Here is a 19288-nt window from a genome sequence, read left to right as displayed (position 1 = left end):
GTTGCTGCCATGATGAAGCAAGCTAGGGTGTCAAGGAGTGCATGTTGTACAGGCTGGCACCCCTAGACTGTTCTTGTCCAACCCTGCGTGAAGGACTCTCCCTACCCCCGCTGGGATTTGATCCCAGTCACTTGCAAGCTCTGAGCATGGTCTGCGCCACTCCCTAGCCAGCAGACACTTCCGTCACACCAAAGGGCCAGGTCTTCTGCAGTGGCAGAGCTATGCTGCCTAGATTTCAGAGGGTAGTGACGTCACTTCTGGACCTCAGGAGCACAGGAGTCCTACCATACCTGCCTCTGACCTGCCTGTTGGAGGATTGTGCTTGTCCCTGGAACTTGACAGAAAATCCAAAGAGGCTGAGTCAGGAGATTAATTTTCTGAAACGCAAAATCTGCATGGGCATCCCACCCAGGAACACAGTCCCGCGTAGTGCCCTTCTGCCGGTAATCTCCAAGGATGAAGTGATGATTGACAAAAGAAAGAAACTAGCAAATGCTGTACGTAACAGGCAGGTGAGGTGGACATCAGCACAGAAGAATATTTAAGAAAAAATGGGAAATTGTCAGCAGGAGCGATAAAAGCAATAAGACTGTAAATAGAATATGACTTATTTCACCTAAACATCTCTGCGTGAAGCCTACAAGAATCTCATACAGTAAGTAAAGCTATGAAGCTACTGTGAAATATTTATTCCTGGGATTACAAGGAAGGATAATTCCCTTTTTATTTATTACAGGTACAGTTTCAAAGAAGAAACTGAGGAGTGAAAGTCTGTGTTACACCAGTTTCTGAATGCAGATGGCACAGCCAGTCAGCTTCAGTGGGAAAAAAAGTCTATAATGCGACAACAGCAGGAGTGCTCAAAAATCAAGACCTTCAGCCAGTTGAAATCAGGATTATTGTTATTATTATGTTTTATGCTTGTGGAAACACGGCTATTTTGAGAGACTGGGGCAGTGTTATCAACTGGGGGGTGGCCAGGGCTTGCAGATGGCACCCTGTGCCTAGCGGCTCAGCCTGCAAAGATCTGCAGAGACAGGAGGCGGCAAGTTAGTAGAGGAGCTATAGCTAGCTGAGCAAGACAAGCTGACAGGCACCTGTCACGACATTGTACTGCATGGAGAGAGTGATCTCCACAAGTAAAACAAGCTTAGTTCAGAGAGATGTGACCACTGAGAACTTGCCAAGCTACTGAGAAATTAGACAGTTATGTCCACACAGGAGAATTTATTTTAAAAGTGGATGTCTGCAATTAATTTTCTTTTAACACTTTCCCACCTCTTTAATTGACATGAGAAAATTTACAGGACACCTAGCTCATTCTCACACCAAAACAATCCTTTGATGTGTGCTCTTCTGTGCCACAAGTCACTTTAACCACTGCCAGACTCACCTTGCCTACAGGGGGACAGAGGATTGACGTACGTGATTGGGTGCTAAGCATGTAAGGAACTTGTCCCTGGAAACACAGGAAACCATGACTGACTCAAATCTTCCCAACCTTAGCAGTTCTTAACTCATTGTTAGCAGCTGCCTGGAAACTCAGACACAGTTGGTTAATGACTTACAGTGGTGATGTCAGGACCACAGAAGAAAGTCCTAATGAATGCCTCTGTTGGCAGAATCACTTGATAGCCAGCACAAGAGAAATGTAGAAATCTTTATGACCCACAGAAAGAAACTTTACTTTTTGTTTCATTTCCTTTTGCTTTGTTCTCAACAGTAATTGTTATGCTTGAAATGCCTCCCAGGTTATTCACATAAAATGAGACAGCTTATCACATGAGACTCTGGAATTGCTTTCCGTATGTATCATTAACTAAATAGTACAGAGGTGGGGAGTGTGCATGATTCTGAGTCCTCTATCACATTTCTGTTACGAATTAGTAGTGAGGACCCTATGCGGAAAACCAGGATGATCTCCAGAAGCGTAGTCCAAAGAACAATCCAAGGTCCGAAAGCCGAAGGTAAACAAGCCGGTGCAAATGTACAAAACCAGAAGCGATGCCATAAGCCGTGAGGAAGCCGAGAGTCTAAACCAGAGTGAGAATCAAAGTACCAAAACAAAACCAGGAGACGTAGTCGAAAAAACAAATCAGGATCAGGACGCCAAAAACCAAGTAGAAAGCAATTGCAAGAATAGAAATAGCTCTAGCCAGGAAGAACGCTAATACTGAGCACAGGGGAGACTGTAAAGCAGCATTAAATAGGCTGGGATAAATGGGCTAATTGGGAACTGTTTGGAATGCGAGGTGGAATGACGAGTCCTCCGGGGGCGTGGCGTAACAATTTCAGTTACTTTCCCAAATGTTTGTATTTATACTTATTCATCATCCATTACATAGGATATGAAGGCATTATCTGCATGGGGAATGCCACTCTTAATAAATTTAAGACCTTATTTGGTGTCCTTTCTTTATAGATACAGCAAATGAAGCACACAATGATTTGCAACGTACAAGGAACGGGTTTGAAGACACTTATTTCTTATCACACCAGTCAATGCTGGGTTCACAGGTCCACTGTCTTCATGGCAGTAGTTTCATTATTGAACTGTCACCCCATCTCCTGTCTGAATACCTATTGTAAAACTAATCCTGCTATCCAAGATAGTGCCAGCTCAGCACATTAAGGTTGGCACATCCCATGCTATTCACCTAGAATAGCAATGAACTATTCAATTGGTGTCCCTACAGCTTTAGATAGGAATGCCGTTGGAGACTGCAAAAGATTGCAGAAGTAGATAATTTCAATCCAAAGCACAGGCAAAATGAAAATCAGAGCAAACAAGTCTTACTGCCGGAAAATTCTCAAGTGTACTGAAATCCAGAAAAGCATTAAAAAAGCATTGCATGTATGAGAAAACTGAGATGTCCAGAGCACTGGAGTTAACCAAATCACTTGCTTTTTGCTGAGCACTACTTCATGGGAAAAGTTAAGGGGTGTTGCTAAAAGGAATTGGCCTAAGCTTGCATCTGTCAGTTTGGTACAGTGTACTCTTCATGACTTCAAAATAGCAGCTGAAGGTGAAAAGAAAACATGCAGTAGTTTGGAACCAGCATTTATAATGGGACACAGATGGTGCCACTGTCAAAGTTTGTCTTTTTTTCTGCAAGAGTGGCTCGGCAGCACTACTGATTAGAGGGCATATCTTCAGGAAAAAGTATTTTGATCATTTTCAAAAATGCTAGGGTTGTGGGAAAGAATGTTTTATGTAATAGATATGCCTGAATCCATTATCAAGTGGACTGAAAAAGCTGGGCTTTTGAATATCGTTTCAGCTCAGCTGAGTTCATGAATCACTTGGACATTTCCATTAAAATAAAATGTGTTCCTAGATGTAAATAAGATGATGGGGCATGTGTATACTGTATGATGCCAAGGGCCCTGTCACACCTTCATTCCTTATTTCCATAACCTTTTACGGAAATGTTGAAGTACCTGAAAGAAGGAAAACCTGTCTGAGATCAAAACTAACCTGGTTAGAATGTATAAGAATTTAGGCGACAACTGTGTGATGCATACCGGATACCCCTGTAATGGGTGAAAAAACAAAGGTTTAATTTCTCAGGAATATGATGTAATATTTTTAATACAACAATGAAGTAAATTGTGGCATCTTGGGACATTGTCAGAAGCAGCAAAGGGGATTATTATTGAAAATCCTGATTGGTACTATGGGACCTATTGTGTTTTTGGTTTAACATTTTGTGCTTTAAGTAGGCTCGTCAAACTTTTAGTCAGCACATCAACTGCGATAATCATTTGTTCATTTTCTTGTTATTTTTCAGTAACATTAAGACCACTTCTTCTAAAGAAACAGGTAATCGAACGTGTTCAAGTTCCTAGAACTTCCAGTTTAATTATTAGGTATGTGTTGGTAGTGTTGTAATTTTTCCACCTTGTTAATGCTCTTTCAATTTTGCAATTACCACTTGACATTTACTTGTCGAGCTATACAGAGGCTTTTCAATAAGGATTTATTAAGCTATACTTAGGTCAGTGTGTTGTATGTTAAAATCGGAGTAAATGACACGAGATCAGTAATGCCCTTTTTTATTACCTGGGATGTTTTTATTAATCCAATGGGAATGTTCTCACATCATCCTTTGTTAAGATTTATAGACTGCTCAGGCTTTCCAACATCGGCACCTTAGCCAGCTCGGCATCTCAGAATTCCACACTGGACGATTTCTGTGTGTATTGTTGTGTAGCTCCTTTTTTATAAAGTGGATTATTTTCAAAAAGGATTGTACCAAAGAACATATCTCTTGATTTTAAAGCATCATGAAAAGACAACCAGGTGCTATTTATATGCTTTGACATTTTAAGGCAACTTTCCTGTATTGAAAGTTTCAGTGCTACACTGTATTTTTTATGTTGCAGGGCAAAACACAAAGTCCTTTTTCCACTCCTGTTTAAGGGTCAAAGAACTGATGTTGAGGGTTTGCATTTGTCTAAGTAAAGTTATTATAGTTATTTTTTTACAGCAAAACAAATTAATTGATCCTTTGCATGTGAATTATCTAAGAACTAACACAGGTGCACTGTCTGCTTGAGCTAGGGCTGCACTGGACTGAACATTTCAGTTACAGAAGGTAGACAAGAGTTTGTCAGCCAGGGCCACATTGTCAAAGCATCTGTGAACCTCCTGTTTTCCCATCCCCAACCTGATTAAATAGGTTCCATAGCCACTGTGACAGCTTGACAGATTGAGGGGAGAAACCAGTGTCTTGATTAAAAACACAGCTCAATTTAAAGGCATGCTGTTCCTATTCAAGCGCCCTTCATGCACTGACAAAGTAGCAGGACATCTAGGGCCAAGTGGACTGATCTCTTGCCTGGGCGCAGGGGAAGAGGAGCTGGGATCAGCACATTAAGCCAGCTACCCTCTCTGCATGTGGAGTCCCATCCCCCTTCACTTCCTTTCATTTCTTCGCCTCCTTACCCTTTTGATCACGCCTTCATTTATTCTGTCCGTCTCTCTCGCTCTTTCTCTCAGAATAAGATGCCGAAGATAAGAAAACTGCTGTCAGTTTTAACACCATTTAACAGACCTGCAAACAGGCTTAAGTCATGAGCTTTGCAGAACTCAAAGCCTCTGTTTTTCTTCTTGAAGGTTACAGAGTGTAGATAGTCAGGCTCTAAATAATTCATTTGCACTTATCTGAGCAATGCAACTGATATGACAACATTGCAGGAGTTTTCATTTTCCACATCTCCACTGATTACATCTATTAGCAATAGCAAATGCGTAGCTAACACTTTTTGGAGTCCACTGAACATCGTCATATTGATTAAAATAGAATCATACTTGCACACTCATTAGCTTGTCATTAAGGCAGTACTTTTCTGTATAAAATACACTTTCATACCTACAGACCCCTCAGCTTTTACTGAAAAGTAAAAGGACCCTCTCACAGTGCTAAGTGTGAGTTTCCAAGTGTGCAAGCTTGTGCACAACTGCTTTTGCAGGAGCTGACAGGTGTTTGAAACTGTTTCATGTGTAGTCAAGAAATAAACTCTGAAACATTCTGTTATTCCAACCTGAGTGAGGAGGCCTTCTCAGAAGCACTATGAAGCCAATACAACCCAATAGTGCACAAGCAGTACAGGACGGGAACTGTAATTATCCCCCTGTCCCTGCATGTGATATGCCTGACCTGTCATGTTCTCTTTATCCACAATGGGAAATCCATTGCAGACTAATCCACTGTTTTACTGGTCTTGCAATTCAAGTCCCATATCATAGTCTGTCTACAATGCAATAAGCAGCAATGGATATGCAGCGTAAAATGTGTGTAACAAGCTTGTGGTTAAAGAGCAGCATGCTCTTAACTGCTCATAGGTGCAGTCTGAGCCACTCAGATGACAGCTGTCAGTCTCTTCCTTGCACTCATTCCCTCCAGTTTTCAACATAAAAAGTAATGGATGTCATCACTGGAATTATAAGATAAAGTTAATACTTTTGCTAGCCTATACAAGTCTTGCACCCAGGAAATACAGGACACTTTCGTGTATCTCTCTCGCATCCCCCCACCTTACAGCAAACTCCCTGCCTCAATCTTCACAATAGTGAGGGGGGAGGGTTTGAGCAGCCTATCCAGCCTCAGACTGGCTGCCATTCTCTCACCAAATACTTTTTACGTATTTATCTTCCTCTTGCATTCATTAGGATCTAACCAAACTACTGAACTGAAAATTCTGCTAACTGATTAAAAAATATATCACTGTCTGCTCACATTTGGTTTATTTATTAATGCATAGAACCACTGCTTCCAGCATCCTGAAAGAAACTTCCTTTTACAAAGACACTTTTTTCAGCCTGTTCAAGTCCTACCTCAAATAAAAAAGGAGGTTTAAAAACAACCCTCTGTATAGGAATACACTTCCTATCCTTCTGATACATATATTACTTTTACTGATTTGCTGTCAGGGATAAAATATCAGACTCACTACCTGGTGATACACACCTGGGCAGAGGTAACAGAGTCAGGCCTATCTGTACTTTCAACTCAATGTCAGGAGCACATACACTAGGGCACCTTTGTGGGGAAGACTGAATCTCAGCCTCCAGAATCACTTGCTTTACAAAGCCACGTCCTAGAAAGACACAGCAGAACCTCTGAGAACTGATACTGGTTCAGAATGGTATCTTCAGGGGATAGGTGAAGGAATTAAGCCATGATTTGTTATTTAAGCCACTGAAATGCTTGTTGCCCTACTGGGAGCACCTGTCATTACTTAGGGATTCAAAAACTGTGGCACAATTTATTTATGGTCGTGAAGGTGCTGAAAGAAATGCAGCGCATGCAGTTCTGCTGGAACAAGGTCCAGAAAGTCCAGACGCCCTTAACCACTACTGTTAAGATTCCAACTAGTGCTTTATGTTTCGGGGCACACTGGGTGAGAAGAAACTGTTACATCCCCCGTGACAGAGCAATGGGTTAAAACTTACACACTTATGATGAAGATCAATTACATTTCCTATGGAAAAAAAGATCGTCTGGTATAAACTTTTGACATCCAAGGCTCAAATCTCTATCCTCATGTCAAGAAGCTGTTATTCATTGATGCTTGAAAATAGCTGCAGAGACAGCTCAGAGTTGATGTCCTTATGAAATTTCTTTATTGGTTTCCTGGCTTTGAGACATAATAGCTCGTGTCTGCAGTTTGCTGTTCTTATATCCAGAGAAAAGAAGTGTGGGAAGGGAAGTCTTGGACTCTGTGATGGACACTGGCCCTTGTGAAAGTGTAATAAGCAATAAGCCGGAAGAGCATGAAGGAGGGAAGTCTGTGGGGGTCCTGCAGTGTTCAGAGATGCACACCTGACAAGTGCCGTCCCCCTGATGGGGAAACAGGCACAAGCAGGAAACCGCAATGAGCAGCACGCCTTGTCAGCAAATCCATCAGCTGAATGGAGTACTGGGACAGGAATCTTGGCATCCAAAGACAATGAGATGGGACTCATCCAGCCTTTAAAGCTCCCACCCCTGTGCATCAGTAGAAGAGCAGGCCCTCTGTGTCTTCCTTGCTTTTAGGAGCTCAGGGTTTGGTATTGTCTGGCATCTCCTTTGGTCACCTTGCCCGCATTGCGTTCCAGTCACCCATCCCTGTACAGTACTTGCACTGTTTTAAACTGACGTGCTGCTCCGCAGCACTCCATGTGATCAAGGCAGAGCGCTGCTGTAACCACTGATTTCCCCAATGGCTCCTTTTCGGTGTACAAAGAAGTCTCTACTATCAGTTTCCTGTCCGCTTCCATCACGATCATCTCTGGAACAAGCTGATCTCGTTCACTTTTGTCTCATCTGTCTACATACATGTATTGATGTAGCTTGTATTCATATCATGAGTCATTCCTGATGAAGGTTTGTCAAGCTGTATTGACAAAAATCATATTTGCATATTTCACAATGCGTTGGATCACAGCTTAGGTTTGTGTAGGTACAGCATCATTTAAAAAAAAAATTTTAAGTACAATTATTTAATTAATCCAAATAATAATTTCAAGGAAGTTGTATTCTAGTCGGCTTGTTTTACATCTGTCCTTCATCTCTGATCTCCAGGAGCCCTGCTAGACACTCTGATAGGTCAGGTTACAATTCAAGAACCAAGTCTCCTGCTTGAGCTGCTTTATGTAGTCACATTTCCTGTGGATTTGGGGTGTCACTTACAGGAGACGTGATTTATGATATTATTTCTTTATATGTATATGTCCCCCCCCCGAAGTGCTGGGGTTGGTTTTCAAATCACAAGGACGAGCATGGCTCAGCTAGTGCTTTGCTGCGGTGCTCTCCGCTTTCATTCAATAATTCAGCATTAGAGCACCATTGGCGAGCCATTATAAATTAAAACCAGTGAGCAGTCATCTCCCGAAATGATGCTGTAATGACGGTGCTGGCCTAGTACACACACATATACATAAATATGGAATAATTAGATAAGCAGGACGTAAAGAGAACAGGAAAAGAAAGATTAAAGAAAATTACACCACTTCTATTCTTTGCATGCTGCTGCTTTTCTTCCCTGTCATTCTCAATCTTAGTCATACTCCCTACTTCCCAAACGCACTTCGCCCTTTCATCCCCTCTCTCTCTCTCTCTCTCTCCAACCCTATCCCCCTTTCCTCCTCCTCCTCTTTACCCTTAGCATTAAATGTGCAGCACGGGGCTGTGGATAATGAACCCAGCACAACAGGAGAGCTTCCCTGGCAACAGCTGTACGACAACTGCGCTCAGATAGGCGTTTGGGGACACGCGGGCCCGGAGAAACCAGAGCACCCGGGGAGGAAGGCAGCTCCTGCGGTAACCGAGAGGCAGAAGAGGAGAGAAAACCTTTCATCTCTACGCACTAGACTCTCCTGTGAAGACAACGCGGGCAATGAAATCATTTGCATGAAATCTCTCTGTGCTATCAGGACGCTCCTGGTTTTCCCCCTTTCACAGGGTTTTTGTTTTTGCAATGCCGGAGCAAGGAATCATTTGAGGATTCAAAACAAAGACTTTGGGAATAAAAGTGAGATAATGGGGTTTATGCTGGGACCCAGTGGTATCTATCAGATTAGCATCTCAGAGCCTTTATGAACAGACAATAAAACGCCTCCAGGAAGCCTAGACCATTTGCAGGAAAAGCTCCAGGCTCAGCTGTTCTTTATCAGTTTTGTGTGAAAGCGGGGCTCAGTACCTAAGATTATCTGCAACAACTTTCCAAATATGCAAACAAAAAGAGGTAATTTTAACCATTACCTTCACTTTGGATTTGACCTCTGCAAAGTCGAAATGTTGAGCTCACTGCCCAGTCTCTCTCTCCAGAGGAAGAAGTGTTGTCTAAAGTTTATCCACTTAGACTGTTAGAACAGAGGTCTGTTTTCACTTTTCTTTTCCTAAGAGGGAAAGTAACCCCACACCAGTTTTTTTGTAAATTCACCTTCAGGGAAGATATTACAAACCCTTGTTACTGTCTGATATAAATCCACATATACTTAAAAAAATTAACAAGTTGTTTGTCCTATATGGAAACAGCCATATTTATTGTACAATCTTCTGAAATACTGTATTACCTAGTCATGGTTAGGTAGCCACGAATACGTAGTGTTTTAAGTTTTTTCTATAACCACAATTTTAATTCCATTCTCTATAGTCAGTGATATTGATGATACTAAAACTGCATGCGTTTTTAGATTTATCAAGATATTTGCCATTAAACACCAATCTTAAACATTTGTAAAATTGGTAAACCTTCGCCTTTTACCATCTGTTGCTAATAAAATACCAATCCACACTGTATAAAAAGCACAGAGCTAATTACATTTCATTGAGCACGACGTCTGTGTTTTAAAAAGCTATATGAAAACAGAACAACTCATATTATCACATACTGTACAGTACAATAAACCAGGACTGTGAATCGCAGCCTATGGGAAAAGCAACACCAGGATTCATTCTTTCAGATTTCTCTCCCAGATGATACAAGGTGGAAATTTCCAATAATTTGTTGCTCTCGGGGATGGATGTGAGAGCGAAGGGACCTCTCACCTCTGGAGATTGCCTACAATCACAGTGCACAGTGTGAGAATGAATCATCCCTATTAGGTCGGAGCAGTGGAAATGGATGCAGGTGTATCACCAATTTGTTTACGGGCTACATTCTCACCCTCACTATCCCGGGCAAAAGAAGCCTCACTCAGCTTCACACCCTGGGACTCAGCCCTATTAGCACAAACAGAACAACCCCATTCCTCCAGGCAGGGCAGCAGCCTCTAAACACATTGGGACAAACCCCAGAGCATCCCCTGTGCTAACCGTGGGAGAAACGGGGACAGTTACACTCCTTTCCCAGGCTGAAGAGTTTGGGGACCTTAGCTTCACCATCAGTGCTTTTCCCAAATGAGACCCGATTTCACGTTCTCTTAACCCTTTTGTGTACCTGCTCATCTTTGTGGTGAAGACAATAATATTTGACTGCATGGCTCTTTAACTCCTGATGAGATTTTGGGGGTTTTAAATTTAATACTGTGGTTCTTCAAAGCCTCAGAAACTGAAATGAACTTTTTGGAGAGACAGGCTAATGGTAACAGAGGCTTCAAAACCGGAGCGAGACAGAGCACTCGGTTTTTAAGGGTGTCACCTGACTTTAGATATTTACACTTTTTAACCAGCTGTGAACATAAGGTGTGGGTTTCTGTGTGCTGAAGGAATGGGAGAGAGAATGAAGGGGGTCACTCTAGACATTTGTACCTACAGTTTGAGCCAGTCACTTCTGCATTTAAGTGTCATGTTTCCAAGATTGCTGCAAATGGACCAAATGAAGAGACCACAGGAATTTCTGCATAGCATCGATGGTATTGATTGGATGCACTTTCCTCTTCAGCTGTGCTCCTTTGTGACCTGCTATGCATACAAACCCTGCATTCCATGTGACTCACCAAATGGAGACATTTAAAGAAGCAACCCAGAGCTGTTAATTGACTAGAACCAGGCAGCTTCAATCTGTTGAAGATACTGTAGCAAGCTGGTGTCACTATATTGGTGTATACTACAGTATATAAAACAGTGATAATTGGGAAACTTTCTTTGTATTGTTTGGCAATAACAATCATTTGCATTGTGCATATGCAGACCTATTGCACACAGCAGTGTAGATTTTGTGATGCATGCACACATACCTCATCCAGTCAAAATATGAGGCATTAGACTTGATTTTGATTTAAAAAAAAGTTACTGTCCAAACACAGAATAGGTTTGCACCCACGGATACCATTTTAGATTTTTGGGTAGAATATTGCTCACCTAGAATACATGAGTGCTAACTGAAAACCATGCTTTTCTGTACAAAGGTCAGTGCGATCACTAAGCACCTGAACAATGTCTTCAGGGATGCTTGATGAAACATTGTCAAAGGGCCATGGGTATGGAAATGAATAACACCGCATTCTGGATACATACCAAATGGCTCATCTGACATTTTTGAGAAAATATTTTCCTGTTATATTTTAATTGTGAGAAATTAAATTAAAAAAAACAGCAGTCATAGCCTCTAGCCCCTCAGCTCAGGACTGCCTTGAATGTAAGCGCTTATGATTGAATAAAAAATGTTCTGGGAACACATGCACAACCTTCAAAGCATTTTGCTTCAGTACAATAATTTGCTTTATTTTCCTATTATATTGTCCCATCTTAATTGTCATTTCAATCCTTTCTATAATTACATTCAGCAAATTAAGAGCAGTTCTGCTCCAGAGCAAAAAGCTTTGAAAACCTGTCTGCTAGCGCAGATTCCGTTTTGTTTAAAGTCTGTCTTTCAATGCATCAGCCTGAAAATGAAGCTACAGTATCTCGTTAAGGGGCGTGCTGGCAGCCTGCAGACATCAACACGGTCACTCTTGACAGAATGTCTGCTTTGAACTACAGGAGGACGAGATGCAGAGACGGGGATCTTAAGGCTCTGCGCCGAAGCCTCCTGTTCAAAATACAGGCCCCAGTGAAGAAGAAGGCGAACTGCACTGCTTGATGCTTGCTACAGTCGGTGAAGAGGTCTTGAAGTGGACTTTCGAATTCGCCACGAACTCAAGTCCCTCGCTGGATGATATTTATACCTTCTCCTTCAGCGTTACCAAATGCACTCTGGATGTGAGTTCAAGATCCGAGCTAGGCAAACCGCGGCAAGGTCTGTGGCGTCACGTGCCATGAAACGGCGTAAAAATGACACCATCACACCCACCTCCGGGCGCGCATCAGACTGTATTTCGACAGCATGGGAGAGGTCCACGTTCTTTCTCCGCATTAGGAAAGCTTTAGATCATGCGCTGCAAATAAATACACTGAAAGAAGGTCCAAAAAAACAACAACAATCATGCCATTTTAGACACAGGAGCAGAGCTGCGAACAATCCGAACTTCTGCATCAGGATTCGTTGTGTGTAATGAAAAAAAAAAACCTCTGAATCGATACTGATTCCAGTTCGACACACTACTTTCTCTGGCTTGGGTGGATGGCACACTGCGTTATACCGCTTTGTGTGTAGTAACCCGCAAAAACACAACCATTCTGATCTAGCTATGTTTTATTTTCTATTTGCTAACACCTTAGGATTAGTTTATTTTCTTCACCATCCGAAAGCCAAAAAAAATCACTGCTGTGTGTTATGGTTCCCCCCCGGGACCGACGAGCCGTTTGACTCAGCAGTGTGCTGCTACACGGTTGAGAAATTTATCCAATGGAAACTTGTACCACAAATGAACAGCTTTGTCAAAGTCAGTGCTACTGTACAGTCTCCCCCCAGTACAGTAGGATACACACAGCCGTGAAATACAGCTCACAGTCCCGGAGAAATGCCCTGGCGAATTCACACCCAATCCGCGGTGGCAACTGTTTTAATAATAATAATTGCTTACACTTATATAGCGCTTTTCTGGCCACTCCACTCAAAGCGCTTTACAGGTAATGGGGACTCCCTTTTCCAATTGAATGTATTTCAATAATAACATACGATAGCTAGACAGAACTGCAGTTCGGATGTCTCATAAATAAGAGCAATAATGTTACAGAAATGTAACACATACAACAACAACACAACTCTAGTATTTCCAATAGTAGAAATAGTAGAATGAGTATCACACTGTGGAAGGTCTGTATTACTTTCAACACGTGTCAACTATTGTACCACACACGGAGGGACCGCCGAGGGGCTCTGGGAGAATCCCTGTGGTTCACCGGTAACTCGAAGAAGGCGTGCCGGGGACAGGACTCGGTTATCCTCAATACTTCGTTTCTGCCTGGTTAAAATTGACCGGGCAGGAAGCTCAGTAATTAAGTGCGAGTCAATGTCATCCTCCTCAAGTTTGGGAACAGGTCAAACCCCCCTGTGTCTTAAACACTCCACAGATCAAAAGTGGAAGAAAAAGCGCGGCCGTGGTTATAAAAGTCACCCCGCGCATTTACGGACTACACGACATTACAGAAAATACCTACAGCCACCTTCAATCTGCACGGATGTGCTGGCACGCGGTGGAAACCCGTTTTCGTCTATTTTTTTTTATCTCTTTACTCCAGAGATGTTAGCCGGATTTACCGTCGTTGGAAGAACTTAAGCAGTTTAACAAATCCCTCACTAAAAACGTCCCCGCTTTGCTGCAGTGCTCCCAGTGTCTAATTGAACCTTTACACGACTGCTTAGAAATAAGACGTTTCGCAGCACGACACGCGCACTACAAGACTTCCTCGGAGACATTCCGACACGATCAGCAAACCTCGAGTAGCCTTGGAGCCCAAGTGACCCGAGCAACACAATTGACATACAGTATCCGCCCATCGCAGTACCAGCTATTATCATTGCGATAACTAGTACAGTAGTTTACGAGTGCCTCCATTCATGTACTGTACTGTACGTGTGGTGATGATACTGTGCTGGGGGGTTTTCACAGCAGCGAGAAGAGAAGTTTACTCTACTGTTAATTGCAGAAGCAGGGGAAGGCACCTTGTCTGCTAGCCCAGCAAAGCAGACAGAGTGACAAGGATTACTTTTCGGTATCTGTAACCGCGCAGCAAAACGCGGACCTTGCTTGCTCTTTGTCACTCACTGTAAACGCGAAAAAAAAAAAACACACGGGAGTTGTGACTGGAGTTGACAGACTACTTCGACAGGTGACCCCCAGGACGGGGGGCAATTTCACCCTGCTGCAGCCTTACCTTCTTCGGGGACCTCTCGAACCGCATCCTCTGAAGTGCACGTATTCCTCTGACACACGAGCCTCGGTGGAGTCACCAGGTAAATAAACAAATCCCGCAGAGCTCGGCTCTCAGCCCAGACACCCTCAACACCGCTCTTGAGTTGTGGTCGCCTTTCGCCCGCACACCGGCTCCCCAGTTCTAACACTGCTGCAGTGCTATTGGCTCTCATGAGTTCCACTACAGGCTCCTATCCCCCGGCTCGGGGCAGGGCAAAAACACGGAGCTGGATCTGCAGTCCCCGGCGCTGGATATCTGTCTATCGTCAATAATCCATTAATTCCGCGATGATGGTGAATGATGGACTGTGGATTTCTACTCTTTCTTTTCTTCCAATTCTCTCTCCAGACACGGGCAGCCAGATAAGCACTTACATGTATTGGCTGCGACACACCGCCAGCCCTCCAGATCGAGAGAATGTAATCTAGATCACAATGCGATTTTCCAATTCAATAATGTCTTGTAACTCCAGAGTTTATCTCCCCTTTCGTCTTCCCGAGCACTTTAGACTTCAGGAGCTGCAGGAGGTTATCGCCTGGTTTTGGATCGGGCGCATTTCAGGATCGAGTCTTTTTTTCCCCCAGGAAAAAAAAAGTTGCTTTGGGCCGGTGCATTTAAAAACGCGCATCAGGGATTTCATAGCGCCTCCAACAACAGGTGAGCTCCACGGAAGTGCCCCATGAGGCAGAGAAGTGACACGGGACAAGTGATTGAACCCCAGGACTTATTGCCGGACTTCAGCTGGCTTCAGGCAGCGGTTTGTTCAAACATCCGTGAGCAATCACTGAGGAGGTAGTCAGCAGGTCACGTGTAGAGCCGTACCACCACACGTAGCTTATCGCCGGACTTCACAGCTCGAGGCTGTGTTCATTAGATTTGGAGACAGTGCGACGATCATTTTAGATTCAATACAGAACCGAATTAATCCACCAGTTCGATCCGCCTGTGCAGACTGGTGATCAAGTTTGAGAGCAACTACTGGAGAGGATTCTTGCTCTTAGCCAATGGAAACTCGCTATCAATCAGAACGTTTGTAATTTGCTGGGGCCGTTTATACAGACAATTAATGATTTAACCAGGCCTACGACAATACAGACGTGTATACATGTGCAGCAATTCACTGGTACAGACCATAACACAGATCTATAACTTAATAATGATTAAAGGTTAGCTAATTAAAAGAAGAGATTATTTTTTCAATGCTTTTGGCTTCCTCGGAAGGTTGTGTCAGCTAGGAGGCAGTGATGGAGGCCATCAGTACTGAATCCTTGCTGGTTGAGGAAACAAAGGGAAATCAGAGCTAATTGGAGCACAAACAGTTCTGTAGTGGCAGGGGGGTAGGCCTACGTTGAGTAATTGCTCTGATAATTGTTAATCGGAGTGGGGGATAGGGTAGCCCTGGTGAGGCATGCCTACAGCACTCCTGCAGTTAACCACGAGCCGTTTGGTGACATATAGTACAGCACGTGCGCCTCTGCATTGCAACTCATTGAAATTCACCACTGCGGGAAGTCCTTACGGTGCCGATACACACACATTTCTGAATAATAAATAGGTGGAGAGAACTTTCCACTTATTGAAATTGGTATACGATCTTCTGATCTCGTTTTCTCAGAAGCAGGGGGACCTTCCAGTGGTCCGACGTCCTCAGTTCCACAGTTGGGGAAGCAGCACGGAGACAGGTGACTGTAAATGACGTGTGAAGTCTTGCACCGAAGCTGTAAAATGAGCGAGCAACACGGTAACGAGGCACAAGTCCTGCGGCAACATCTCCTGCTGACTGAGAAGGTGTCGCGTTTTCGGCTGTTTCCTCCCCTTTACAGTAAGGCTGTATTGCATTATTCAGACGGAGTGTTTCGTCTGGTGCGGTGCTGTGGAAGAACGACGTTCTCCTCTCTTTCCTTGGCAAACACAAAAAGGAAAACGCAACGGCAACTGGTAGCAATAGAACAGACATATTTTCAGATAGCGCCCTGTGTGACACATCGTCTCAAAACGCTTCAAATAAGACCCGTGTGCCCCCACACCCTCGCTGCAACGTGATGAGGTGAATATCTCGACTGTTCACGGGGCCGGGCAGCTCCTTCAATAAAGCCCAGGTGTGTCTCGCCCGGCGGGGTTTCTGACTCGGTCCAGATAGCAGAGACTGCCCGAGTTAAGGCCCGCACGCTGTTCGTGTAATGAATCTTTGAAGAAGCACGTTTTCTAATTTCCGGCAAATGTAGTAAAGTGTTTTTTCTTGGTTTAAACGAATTAAGAAGGCCGTATGTTTGCACAGAATGCCAAATGGCGCAGTCAGTATGAACTCCTGTGGAATTTGCAGTAACTGTGGATTCCTCTGTTAACCCGCTGAGCAGCAGGAGGCGTGACGATTTCATTCTAGAAGGGAACTAGAAAGGTGGTTTTCCATAAGACGACTGAAGTGCCCACATACACGGGACAAGATGATTGTATGGACGTTTTAAACAGAGGCTATTTCGTATTTTCTATTTTTCTATTCGCACCTTTGCTTTAATCTCCGCTCTCCGGCCTGTTCCTAACGCTGAGACTCCGCGCAGACCTTTCACGGTCTCCACGCGGAGGTTTCAGTTTTCCCAATTCCTCCTCGAAACCCCTCCCGGGTATCAGAAGTGTGAAAGCGGTGTAATTATTTTGTACTCTCTTTCTCACAGAGAAACGCTCATTTCTGATTTCAGTCAGGTGCTGTTCTGCGATCTTGCTGGCAACATCACAAGCATGTGACTAGACATTTATTATCATGCAGAATAGGGACCATCACGTAAAGTTCCATTTTTATCAGCCTAAGGATAATATTTTATACCTGATTTCCACTTATCCAAATAATGAAAAAAAAAAAAGAAATTATCGTATAACCTTAAGAGCTCATGCCTAGGGTTCTGGTGACCGACGTTTTGATTAGGACTTGATGAATTCCCAAACGATCCATTCATGCGACGTATAAAAATAGGATATTTAAGTAGACATTAAAATGGCACGCTTTCATTTAACACACACACAAAAAAAAAAAATCCTGCTCATTGCTTATACGCGGAATCGACAACGCGGGAGAAAATATCAAACAGATTTCAGAGAACTGGGTCAAGGAGAGAGAGGGGGGGAGCGCGCGGCCGTGCGCGCGCGCAGCCTCTGGTTTCACCGGCTCGAGGTTTCCATAGCGCTCATGCATACATCTTAAAGCGCGTCTTTACGAGCAACTTGTAAAAACCGCAGAGCCTTTCAAAACGGGTGCTGTGGCCTGATGCTGCAAATTCTCCGATCAGCATCTCGGCCATTAAGGCTCAGTCGGAGATTATGCCCGGAGTTGTCGCGATGTCGTGCATCCCGGTGATTTAAGTTTTCAACGCAAACTAATTATCGTAAAGCCGGGATAACTCTCTCCCCTCACTCCTGCATTTGTGAGTTGGACTAATCAGATCTGTTGAGACAAACTGCGGTGGTGTAGCCCGCTCTCCCAGCACAAACAGGACGCCCCCGCACCTGCATTGACGTCAAACGGGGTCTCCCTACCTGATACACAAGCCCCCCCCCTCTCCGCTCCCCTCTACTGAAGAGATTCCGTGATGCCTCCTGTTCTTAATGATAATGCCAGTCTTTCTCCTTTCGGCCCGTCGCACTTTAATTATGGTTGTAAACACACTGCGCGCTTTTTATTCGCGGGTTTTTCCAACACAGTGTCTTGGCATGGATCATTGTAACCCGTTGGAAGCCAGAGTATGTGAGTCAATAATTTAAAAGGCGTGAAGGCTGGCTGGCAGCCAGCTCCTGAAACCAGTGACCGAATGCTACCGCGCAGTTCGTCCTCTGTTCCCTTAGAGAGCACACCTTTACCTTCCAAATAACGGAGGGGTCGTATATGGCCTAGCAAAAATCTCACTAAAGGCGTCAGTGACGCGAAAGACATGTTGGACGCTTGTTCGACAAGTAATAAAACTTCCAGATCGGATTTAAAAACAGACGACAGAAGGAAAACGCAGCCGACGAACGGTAAAATCCTCGAGCACACAGGAAAAGATCACTTTATTGGCCAGATACAATTTCTTGTAGGAGGAGTTTGTCTTTGCCCATACCCCAGCTTGGTCTCCACCAGACACGGGGAGAAGCTGGGGGTCGGAGCACAGGGTCAGCCATTTATACAGCACCCCTGGAGTAGCTGGGGTGAAGGGCCTTGCTCAGGGGCCCACCGGAGTAGGATTCCTCTGCCGGCCGCGGGATACGAGCCGGTAAACCTTCTAACCACGGGCGCAGATCCTGAGCCACCGAGCCACCGCTCCGCTGAGCGTCACGGTCTTAGAATAGCCGGCGGAGTTGAAAGCAGGAGACGGTCATTTTCAGCGCTTGGAGCTTATTCGGCTGCTGAGGTTCAGCTGGAGGACCCTCCTTCAAGGCTCCGCAGGTCGCGGGTTAGACGGCCGCTCTCAGGCGCCCCTGCAGTCAGCACGCTGGACAGCAGCCGGCGCGCGGCTGGGCGGGGACAGAGCCCGGACACCACTCGCTGCAAAGCGCCTCTTTGTCTGTGCTCCCCTGGGGTTGTGTTAACATTACTGTGGGGGGGGGTGATGATCGATTTCCCACCGGACTCCCAACTACAACAGAAAATACACCCTAAATATATATTAACAGCAGGATACTGATAAAAGACCTTTAGTCGGTCTTTAAGTAAGAATTCTTTATGGAAAAATATAGTTCATTGGTCACGCATTTAGTTTTCGTTTCCATTTTAAAACCTCAAAAATAAACCAAACCTTTCTAAAATCGTATCTTTATCTGCCCCCCCCCCCCCCCCCTTTATTTTGGTCTTAATTGATTAACCAACGTAAAACGTGCGCTACACCCCGAATGACACGTTTACTCTATATATTGTAATTGAATTAAAAATAAATGTGTTAGAAAACAGGTCTAAAATTGTCTCAAATGACTCAGAAACATTCCTACAGCTACGCAATCGGTGCTGGTAGTGTCGCTGTGCCTGTGCGCTGTGTTCATTCTAAGACTCGCCCTGTATTTTTTTAACACAGTCGGCGAAAAGGTCACGGAACACG

At 44.1% G+C, this 19288-nt stretch overlaps 1 protein-coding gene across 1 annotated transcript in view; it reads right to left on the bottom strand.

Moving 5' to 3' along the window:
- The window catches only part of dlgap3 (discs, large (Drosophila) homolog-associated protein 3), a 111232-nt gene extending 96076 nt beyond the window's left edge, over positions 1 to 15156 (bottom strand). Inside the window, exon 1 of the mRNA XM_088602497.1 lies at positions 14190 to 15156. The gene's annotated coding sequence lies outside the window, so the exon portion shown is untranslated. The remainder of the gene's footprint in view (positions 1 to 14189) is intronic.
- Between the last annotated feature and the right edge of the window lie 4132 nt (positions 15157 to 19288).

Source organism: Lepisosteus platostomus, chromosome 13, assembly GCF_059453375.1.
Source record: "Lepisosteus platostomus isolate fLepPlt1 chromosome 13, fLepPlt1.hap1, whole genome shotgun sequence".
Classification (NCBI taxonomy): domain Eukaryota; kingdom Metazoa; phylum Chordata; class Actinopteri; order Semionotiformes; family Lepisosteidae; genus Lepisosteus; species Lepisosteus platostomus.
This window is presented reverse-complemented; position numbering and strand designations above follow the sequence as displayed.